This window comes from Aplysia californica, unplaced genomic scaffold, assembly GCF_000002075.1.
Source record: "Aplysia californica isolate F4 #8 unplaced genomic scaffold, AplCal3.0 scaffold01216, whole genome shotgun sequence".
NCBI lineage: Eukaryota > Metazoa > Mollusca > Gastropoda > Aplysiida > Aplysiidae > Aplysia > Aplysia californica.
In genome coordinates, this window is record NW_004798486.1 from 157,869 (window position 1) to 166,586 (window position 8,718).

Consider the following 8,718-nt stretch of genomic DNA (forward strand, 5'->3'; position numbering starts at 1 on the left):
ATATATGAGGATTCAGACAGAGAGAAAAAAGTTGCTCTTAGTAGAGACCAGATTATAGTTTCAGATTAACCAAAGAGCTTGTGAGCAAACAACAAGACCAGCAGTATGTGATACGCTCCCTGCATTCAGACAGGTCTGGGCTATGCACTTCATAAAATGGAGATTAATTCAGAAAGACAAGGACAAAAGAACAAAAGAAATGTAACGAAGATTACGATTATCCCTTCAAAACTGCAATCATTTTCTGCTAAACCAAAAACCAACTAGTTTTTACATACCATTGAGCAAAAAATACCATCACCAAAATCAATAAGCGAATAATGCTGGTACAAAATTACATCCCTGGCTAATAACTTCAAATATATAATGAATATACTCACTCTTTTCTCTTCTCTTTTTTCTTCTGGTAGTTTGTCTTGCATCTGTCCCTGCAGAGGTTTACCCTCCATTTCCTCCATTAACTTGTTCTTGTACAAATCAGCCTTGATGAATCTCACATAAATGTCACGACGCATCAGTTGATATATCTGCAAAATAAAACATACCTTGGTTATGATATAAAGACAAATAAGAACAAAAGACAACCCCTTTATTTGTGCATGTACCAAAAACTGGCATTTGCTGAGTTGTGGTAAACGGTTAGTCGGCACGACAACTGCTATTTTGTGTTGGGAAATTGGAGAACAATAACACAAAGAAGAAGCAGGCCACATCAAAGTATCCACCAACCACATAGAAAGAAAGTTAGAGATGCTATACCAATACTGATTTAAAGTATGATGCACCCTTTCCAAAAAAAAAGAAAAGTAACTTAAAAAATTAAAAACCTTTCTCTTAAAAAAACCCTTGTACTTTCAAATTAGAAAAAAAAACACATTTCCTCATTAGCAAATGCTGTCCTGCTAACATAATAATATGTCTATTTTGTAATTGGAACAACTTGAAAGTACATTTGTAGTCATATTAACATAAGATGATACTTGCAATAAGTATAAATAATTTCAACTAGTGTCACAAGATCAACTCTCACGGACAACCACACTAAATGTCAAGATACGTACCTGCTTTTGAGCCACATCAAACATGTCGACTGTGGGATTGTCCAGAAACGTCCGCGTGTGAGAGCGGGCTGCACCATCCACATTCACGGGATCATCTGCCGTGGGGGACAAAAAGCGGCCATAGATGACTCCGGCCTGAGCGTTGCGCTATAATGAGAAACAAAATACTCATTAATAAAAGAAAATAATAATATTAGGATCATGGTGATGTTATTATCATTACATAGTGCAAAACATTACGACATTGATTGATAGCGATGTCTGTAATGCAGCCGTTAAGCAACCCGCCGTATCACGCTTTAGACTTGAATTCGATTTTCTCCGACTTTGTTCTGGGGTATTGCATCCCTCTCAATTCTGGTTAGTGTTGACAGGTGTCGATGGGGGCCTAAACTAACTTATCTAATGTTTAAAAAAATTGATCTCCCTTATGGACCTTCAAAATTCGGATTCGAACAGAGACCAAGGTACATGCACTTGTTTTATCTTGTGGGAATATTTCCTCTGATAATGATTTCCTCTGTGACTGTGAAGGTCCAAAAGCTCCATCTTCGAAGTGACTTGTATTTTTGTCTAAAGGAACATAAAACTTCAACATCTACTATTACATTATCAACTATTGTTGCTAAGTACAGTTGTTCTCTTTTATTCCATTTTCATTCACCTTTAAATAGCAGACCACCGCCCCCCCCCCCCCAAAAAAAAAATGCGAAAAGTGTCAGTATAGTTCAAAATTGTACTACAGACTTTGTTACTATTTCAGAGCATCGATTTGAAAAAATAAATGTTGCGAGTTACAGACAAGATGATTCTATCAGCTAACACTGATGCCACAGTGTCTATTTGTACTTTTAATAGCCAACATCTTGGTAGTTGGTAGCAATAAGGTGCATCTTAAAAACCTCCAGTTAAAGAACAAAATTCGTCTATCAAAATATTATTCTAAACTTACCTCAGAGTCATCTGTCAGTTGACGGTACTGCTCACACGCCTTCCAAAACAAGATGTTCTCTTCGCTAAACTCTTTCTTCAAGAATTCCTAAAGATAAAAGTAATATCGAAGATCATGATAGTAAGAAAGTTAATAATACGAGTAGAGAAAAACTCCAACTTAACATAAATATTTCGGAGAAAAATATAGAAAGGACATCTTTCTACCAAAGTCTGTAAAAGAGAATTAAAGTTAAAAAAAAGAAGAATAATTGAGTAAGACATCCAGACTCATAAGAATATAGTAGTAGTTTCCAAATTTGTCAGTATATACATTTGTACAATATTGTTGTTAGTTAGTCCGATTATTCGTTTGCTCATTAGTTTTCTTGTATGCTTGTTTGTTTGTTTGTTTGTTCATTCATTCATTCATCATTCATTCATTCATTCATTCATTCATTCATTCATTCATTCATTCAAATTTATTTTTTTGCATGTATTTTTTTTCTTTCTTTAAAGTGATTGGAGTGTGGATTTTGAAAAAGGATAAAATAAAAGTAAACATCATAAAGGGATATAAGGAACCTACCGAAAAGACTTCAACACCGACTGGGTCCTGAAGTAGTTTGTCCACGTGTACGGCCCAGCTGGCCACCCGACCTACTGGCTCCTTCAGACCGTCACCCTGATCGCCAGTCTGTCCAGGTTTATCCTCCATTTCCTCCATTAACTTGTTCTTGTACAAATCAGACTTGACGAATCTCACATAACTGTCACGACGCATCAGTTGGTGGATCTGTGAAGTAGCACATTCATTGATTTTGATATGAAAACAAATGGGAACAGAATATGACTTAATTCTTGATCTGAGCATTTACGAAAACTATCATTTATAGAGTTATAGTAAACGGTAAGTCTGCACGATAACTGCCATTTGTCAGTGGAATATCTGAGAACAATAATACGAAGAAGAGGCATGCTGCATCAAAACACCCGTCAACCACATGAGAAGCAAGTGAAAGATGCCAGACTAATACTGAATTAAAAGATTTTCGCCCCCATCCACGCTTCCTAGAAAAAATAACCCACAAAAAACTTACTTTTAACATCTTCGCCCTGACTTATAATTATTATACTTATTAACATTAATTTGCAAATATGAATATTATTGAGATGAAAACTTGAAAATGGTCACATTACCATGGCATCGTACGAGCAGTAAATTTATTTCACTACTTATGCTCCAAATCAAATCTTGCTGACAACCACACTGAGTGTCAAGAATCATACCTGCTTCTGAGCCACATCAAACATGTCGACTGTGGGATTGTCCAGAAACATCCGCGTGTGAGAACGGGCTACACCATCCACATTCACAGGATCATCTGCCGTGGGGGACAAAAAGCGGCCATAGATGACACAGGCCTGAGTGTTGCGCTATAATGAGAAACAACAAATAATACTCATGAATACAATGCCTTAGAAGATAATCATATAAGGTTCATGGTGATATTATTACCATTAGATTGTGCAATACGTTACAACTTTCATAGCGATGTGGTGCTACGGTTAATTAAGCACCCCGCCGCAGCACGCTGCAGACTCGAATTTGATTCTCATTGTCATGTTGATTAAATTCTTATGGAGTATTTCAGGCTTTCTTCTGGGGCATTGCACCCTTCTCAGGCCTGGTTGACCCAGGGTCAAAGCCTGCTGCCTGAAATACGGGGATGGGGGGGGGGGGGGGGGGCGTAAAATAAAATATCCAATATAAAAAAAAAGAAAATAAATTGATCTGCCTCATTGACTTTCAAAATTTAGATTCGAATTGAGACCGTTGTATTCATTTAATCTTATTGTTACATTTCCTATGATAAGTATTTCCGGTGGAGGTCTAAAAGTTGGAAGTAACTCGTATTTTGTCTCAAGAGAGAAACTTCAACAGCAACTATTACCTTATAAAGTACTGCTACTAAGTACAGTTGTTGGTTCTGTATTTTTTTTCCTTTTCATTTGTCTCTAAAAAAGCTATACTAATATTTTTAGAGCCTGTGTCTTAGCAACAATACTGTACATCTTAAAAACATTCAGTTAAACAACACAATTCGACTATAAAAATATTCCAAACTTACTTCAGAGTCATCTGTCAGTTGACGGTACTGCTCACACGCCTTCCAAAACAAGATGTTCTCTTCGCTGAACTCTTTCCTCAAAAATTCCTAAATAGAAAAATAACATCGATGTAGATGAGAGTAATAAAGTTAATAATACGAGTCGAGGGAAAACTCTATATAACTTGTAAATTTAGGAGCAAAATATAGAGAGATCATGTTTCTACCAAAGTGCATAAAAGAGTATTTAAGTTTAAAAAAAACATACAAAACAAAACAAAAACCTAACGGCGTAAGGTATTAACCTTAGGTAGTTTCTTCACCGGCTAGTTTATTGGTTTGCATATTTGGTTTTTTTGTTTTTTGTTTTTCGATATTACATATATCTATGTATTGATCTAATTCTTTTTGAATGATTTTTTAATACATTTTAGGGGCGTGGGTGGATGTCCAACTCTGGATAAAAAAAAAGACAAACTATAAGTAAACATGATATAGTTAATGATGAACCTACCGAAAAGACTTCAACGCCGACTGGGTCCTGAAGTAGTTTGTCCACGTGTACGGCCCAGCTGGCCACCCGACCTACTTGCTCCTTCAGACCGTCAGCCTGATCGCCAGTCTGTCCAGTGATGTTGTCCACACTCACATTTAACAACCTAGCCTGTTTGTGATCGCCAGTCTGTCCAGTGATTATGTCCACACTCACGTTGAGCAGCTTGGACTGAGTGTTCAGACAGGGAGCCTCTTCAATAACTGGGGACTTAAGTTATGAAAAACATTAATTTTTTATTTCGTTTGTTTGTTTCTCTTTGATTGTTGTTTTCTTCTAAGTAAATTATCAAATTCACCCTTCTTTTTTAAGGGGGTGTTCTTTGTTTTCCTGAGCGTAGGAATAGGGTGATGGGTTGGAAGCTTTGTTTTGTTTAGTTTTTTTTATGGTGGGTGTTTATCGACTCTCGCAATTGCATAAGGTAATATGACGGTGCGGGATATATTAAACATTTTCAGTTCGTAGGAACTTTTGACTTTTGCACGGGTGGCGGCCGAAGTCTACGCTTATTTATGATGGACTAACAAGGGATTTTTAACGTGTGCAACATGCTTAGAGGGCTTCCAAAATTATTTGCCCTTATCCGAGAAAGATAGATGTTAGATCTTACCTATAATAAGATCAGAGGTGTGGCTGAAAGACAACAATAAGAAGGAGCCAAGAAGTAGAGGTAGAAAGGCTAAAGAAAGAGTCAGGGCCAGGGGCCAAGAGGAGGGTGCAAAGGAGTGGGTGCAGAGAGTGGAGACAAAATCAGACGAAAGAACATTGTCAGAGAGCAGGGAAGGAGGTGAAACGAGAAAAATCTAGAGAAAGAAATGTTCCAACTCTGTCTGGAATCAAACCCGGTACCTATTGACTGAGTGGTGAGCAACGTGACCTCTCCTCCACGGGGGCCCCCAATTTTTTTCCTTTTTGTCATGGAGGTTTGGGGGGGGGGGGGGGTATGGCAGGTTAAAGTCCAAAATGATCCTATATGTTTGTTTTCAATTATTTCACTACATCTTTCAACACTTTGAAGAAACAGGTTGGATACCAATCACAAACGACCGACCAAACAACTTTTTAGACGTTCGTGTTTTCACATATTTTTGAAGTTCACTCTATTCTAAAGTTCTATGAATCAATTGTCGGCGCTCGGGCAAGGTGGCAAGGTTCTTTCAATTTCGAGCTTAAGTTTATCATCCCATTGAGTTTACTCATGTATACTGATAATATGATTTCATGCTTAACATAAAACTCAAAATAAAACATGTGTTTGTCACTTCCAGATCTCCAAACAGACAAATGAGTTAAAATGCATAGGTTGAAGTTTTTCTGCGTACGAAGAATTATTTAGTTTAAAAAAAAAGCAATTAATCAAGTCAAAAGAAGTGCATGGAATTAGGTTTTAAAATTGTTGTTATTTCTTGGAAATGTTTATGGGGGCCGTGTTTGTCAAGTAACGAACTGTTTCAATACTAAAGTTTCCTTCAGAGACGGGATTTTTTTACTGAAAGTTTGGGGAAACGGCAGTTTTTACAAGACAAGACACAATCACTTCTCTCCGTCCTAATTGCCCACACCCCTTTTTTTTCAGTGTGACAGTCATCTCAGCTGAGAGCCAAATTGTTGTGAACAAAGTTGACGCTTCCTTAGTCAGGATACCGTCAAAAGAATTGGTCTTTTGTTTTTGACTACAACGTTGGCCTATTCCCATTTTGAAAATACTTTTAATTAATTATCCATCTCAACGAAGAACGCATGGAAATTTAATCCAGTAACCTTTTTGACTCACTCAACATCTACATGTATATTGTGCATTTAACTTTGTATACCAGTTGAGAAAAATGACTGCTTCATTCAATCGACGAGGTCTGTGAAATTATAAGGTATTTCTTTGGGAAGGGGGGGGGGGGGGAGTCGGTTCAACCCTCATCAAACAAAAAACTATTTAATACTGTTTTGAGATATTGTGTATGTCGAGGAATTATTTAATCACAAAGGGAAGAATTTGCCAAATGTGTTTAACAAATATTCTTAATGCCCGCACATTTTGGTGTTAAAATTCATACGTGAACATGTGAGTATGTTATTTATTGTGTTTTTCTAAGAGTGTTAAGGGCACTTGCAGAGAAGTTAGTGCATACATGTGAAGAAGATGAGTTACTATAGAGTAACAAACACAAAAGAAGGGGGAGAAATAAGGAAGACAAATGTTTAATAGGAAAGAAGGAGCAAACAACACCACAGCAACCGCCAACCACACACATGTATTTTAAACGTACTCTGTTGATTTTTTAAAAACCACACATGTGGTAGGGATCCTAATAAAGTTGACAACACGAGTAGCACCGTAACAAAATTTAAGTTGGGGAACATTCCTATCCTATAAGACTTTTGGGTTATTTTTTTTCCAGAGGGTCTATATTGTTGTTTAGTGACCAATGCTAATAGTGTGCATATTTCAGATACCTCATTAAATAAAACAAATTTGAAATTAGATATTGAAAAAGACTGAAATACAAACAAACAGACACAATCATGGGAACACAAAATAAATTGATGGCCAAAGGAAGAAATAAATACAGAAGTATATTTACATAACCAGTTACCCAGTAGATTACAGAGTTTTTCATGGAGCAGACAGACAGACATGAAATCTTTGAACTTACCAGGCCAGTGTTGAGGGTCACGTTGAGCTTCTCTAGGCGCTGGAATCTACGACGTTCTGGGACTCTGCAATATTGGTCGCTGGGCCAGTTTTTCATGCGTGTATCTACAGCACTCACATTTAGATTGTCAATCAATTCTAGACCATTCATCACATTATTTAAACCGTCCATGCTTATTTCCGCACAACACTCAAAGGTGTCCTGAACAGAACAAGTATCGTAGTCTACATCATTGTGCGTTTTCTTAACCAAGCTCAAGGTATCGGTAAGGGGGCGAGTCTTGTCAGATCGAGCAGTCTGACTCACGGTGAAATATCCAGTAAGGGAATGTGAACCTGGAGAAGAACTGTCACTGCTGTTACTGTTACTCTCTTCGAGTTGTTCAGGCTCAACCCAACTGTCATCGAATCTTTCAGAACAGAGCTCGACCATGGAGAGGTTACTCCACTCTTCCAGTAATGAAACAGACTGCAGTTTCCTTCTTCTTGGGAGTGATGAACCACTTGCAATATTCCTCGCCATAACGAAATACGATGTTTCCACTCGATGCACAAAGGGAAACTAGTCTCCACAGTCACACAAATGTACAGTATGTGACTAACAAATGACGAGATAATCACTGTTTTAACTTGACTTCAAAATGTTTCAACAGTTAGTAAAGTATGAATCGTGAAATCTCCAAAACGTACAACCAACGAAAATGGCAACCAAACCACGTGGGAGTGAAAGACGCAGAAACACTGTGCACGAGTCCAAGCAGTTTTAGACGTATACCCCGCAGTGACACCATCCACTGTCCCCCACAACACGCCAACCAGGATCAGCCAATCAGAAGAGGTGTACGCCCCGTCGATGTACACGCCCGGATAGGGCCTACGCCAACAAAGGCAGAAAAGCGACCAATAGAAAAATAATTAAGATTAGATTGTTGGACGGTTAGTTTGGAGAGCACAAATTTGTTTTTAAAACAAATATTGACCTTTCCAACAGAAACAATAACTCTTCATGCATTTCCCAAAACCCATTATATTCAACGGGAAGGGACACAGGCTTGTGTTGAAGTAGAGCTGATAAAAAACATGTGCGTTGTGTCAAAATAATTAAATAATTAATAAAAATAAAACAGCAGCTTCAGTCTTTTTTTTTTTGGGGGGGGGGGGGGGGGATATTTTACTGTGTTCGAAACTGCATAAGGTCATATGAGCGTTCGGGAAACATTTTCATCTTAAACTTGCGCAACTTGCACACGGGACCTACGAGGTTTTTCATCATTGTCAGAGAAGGAGAGGGGGTTAAATTCCCGAACCACAAAAAAACCAGGGATGGTGGTTGAAAAGAAACCCGATAAAAAAGGGGGCCCCAGGGTTTACCGGAGGAAAAAGCCCCCGAAGAAAGAAAGATGCCCCTTGGGG

At 37.9% G+C, this 8,718-nt stretch overlaps 1 protein-coding gene across 2 annotated transcripts in view; it reads right to left on the reverse strand.

Annotated features, from left to right (window-relative positions):
* The window catches only part of LOC101848162 (regulator of G-protein signaling loco), a 20,598-nt gene that overhangs the window by 5,489 nt on the left and 6,391 nt on the right, over positions 1-8,718 (reverse strand). The window contains exons 1-7 of one of the 2 annotated variants that reach the window (XR_004859363.1): positions 7,307-8,240; positions 4,617-4,865; positions 4,124-4,210; positions 3,282-3,428; positions 2,581-2,787; positions 2,014-2,100; positions 381-1,208 (exon numbers count right to left, since the gene is read on the reverse strand). The exons of the other annotated variant lie outside the window; for it this stretch is intronic. The gene's annotated coding sequence lies outside the window, so the exon portion shown is untranslated. Of the gene's footprint in view, positions 1-380; positions 1,209-2,013; positions 2,101-2,580; positions 2,788-3,281; positions 3,429-4,123; positions 4,211-4,616; positions 4,866-7,306; positions 8,241-8,718 lie in introns of those variants that run through there. 2 annotated transcript variants of the gene reach the window in all.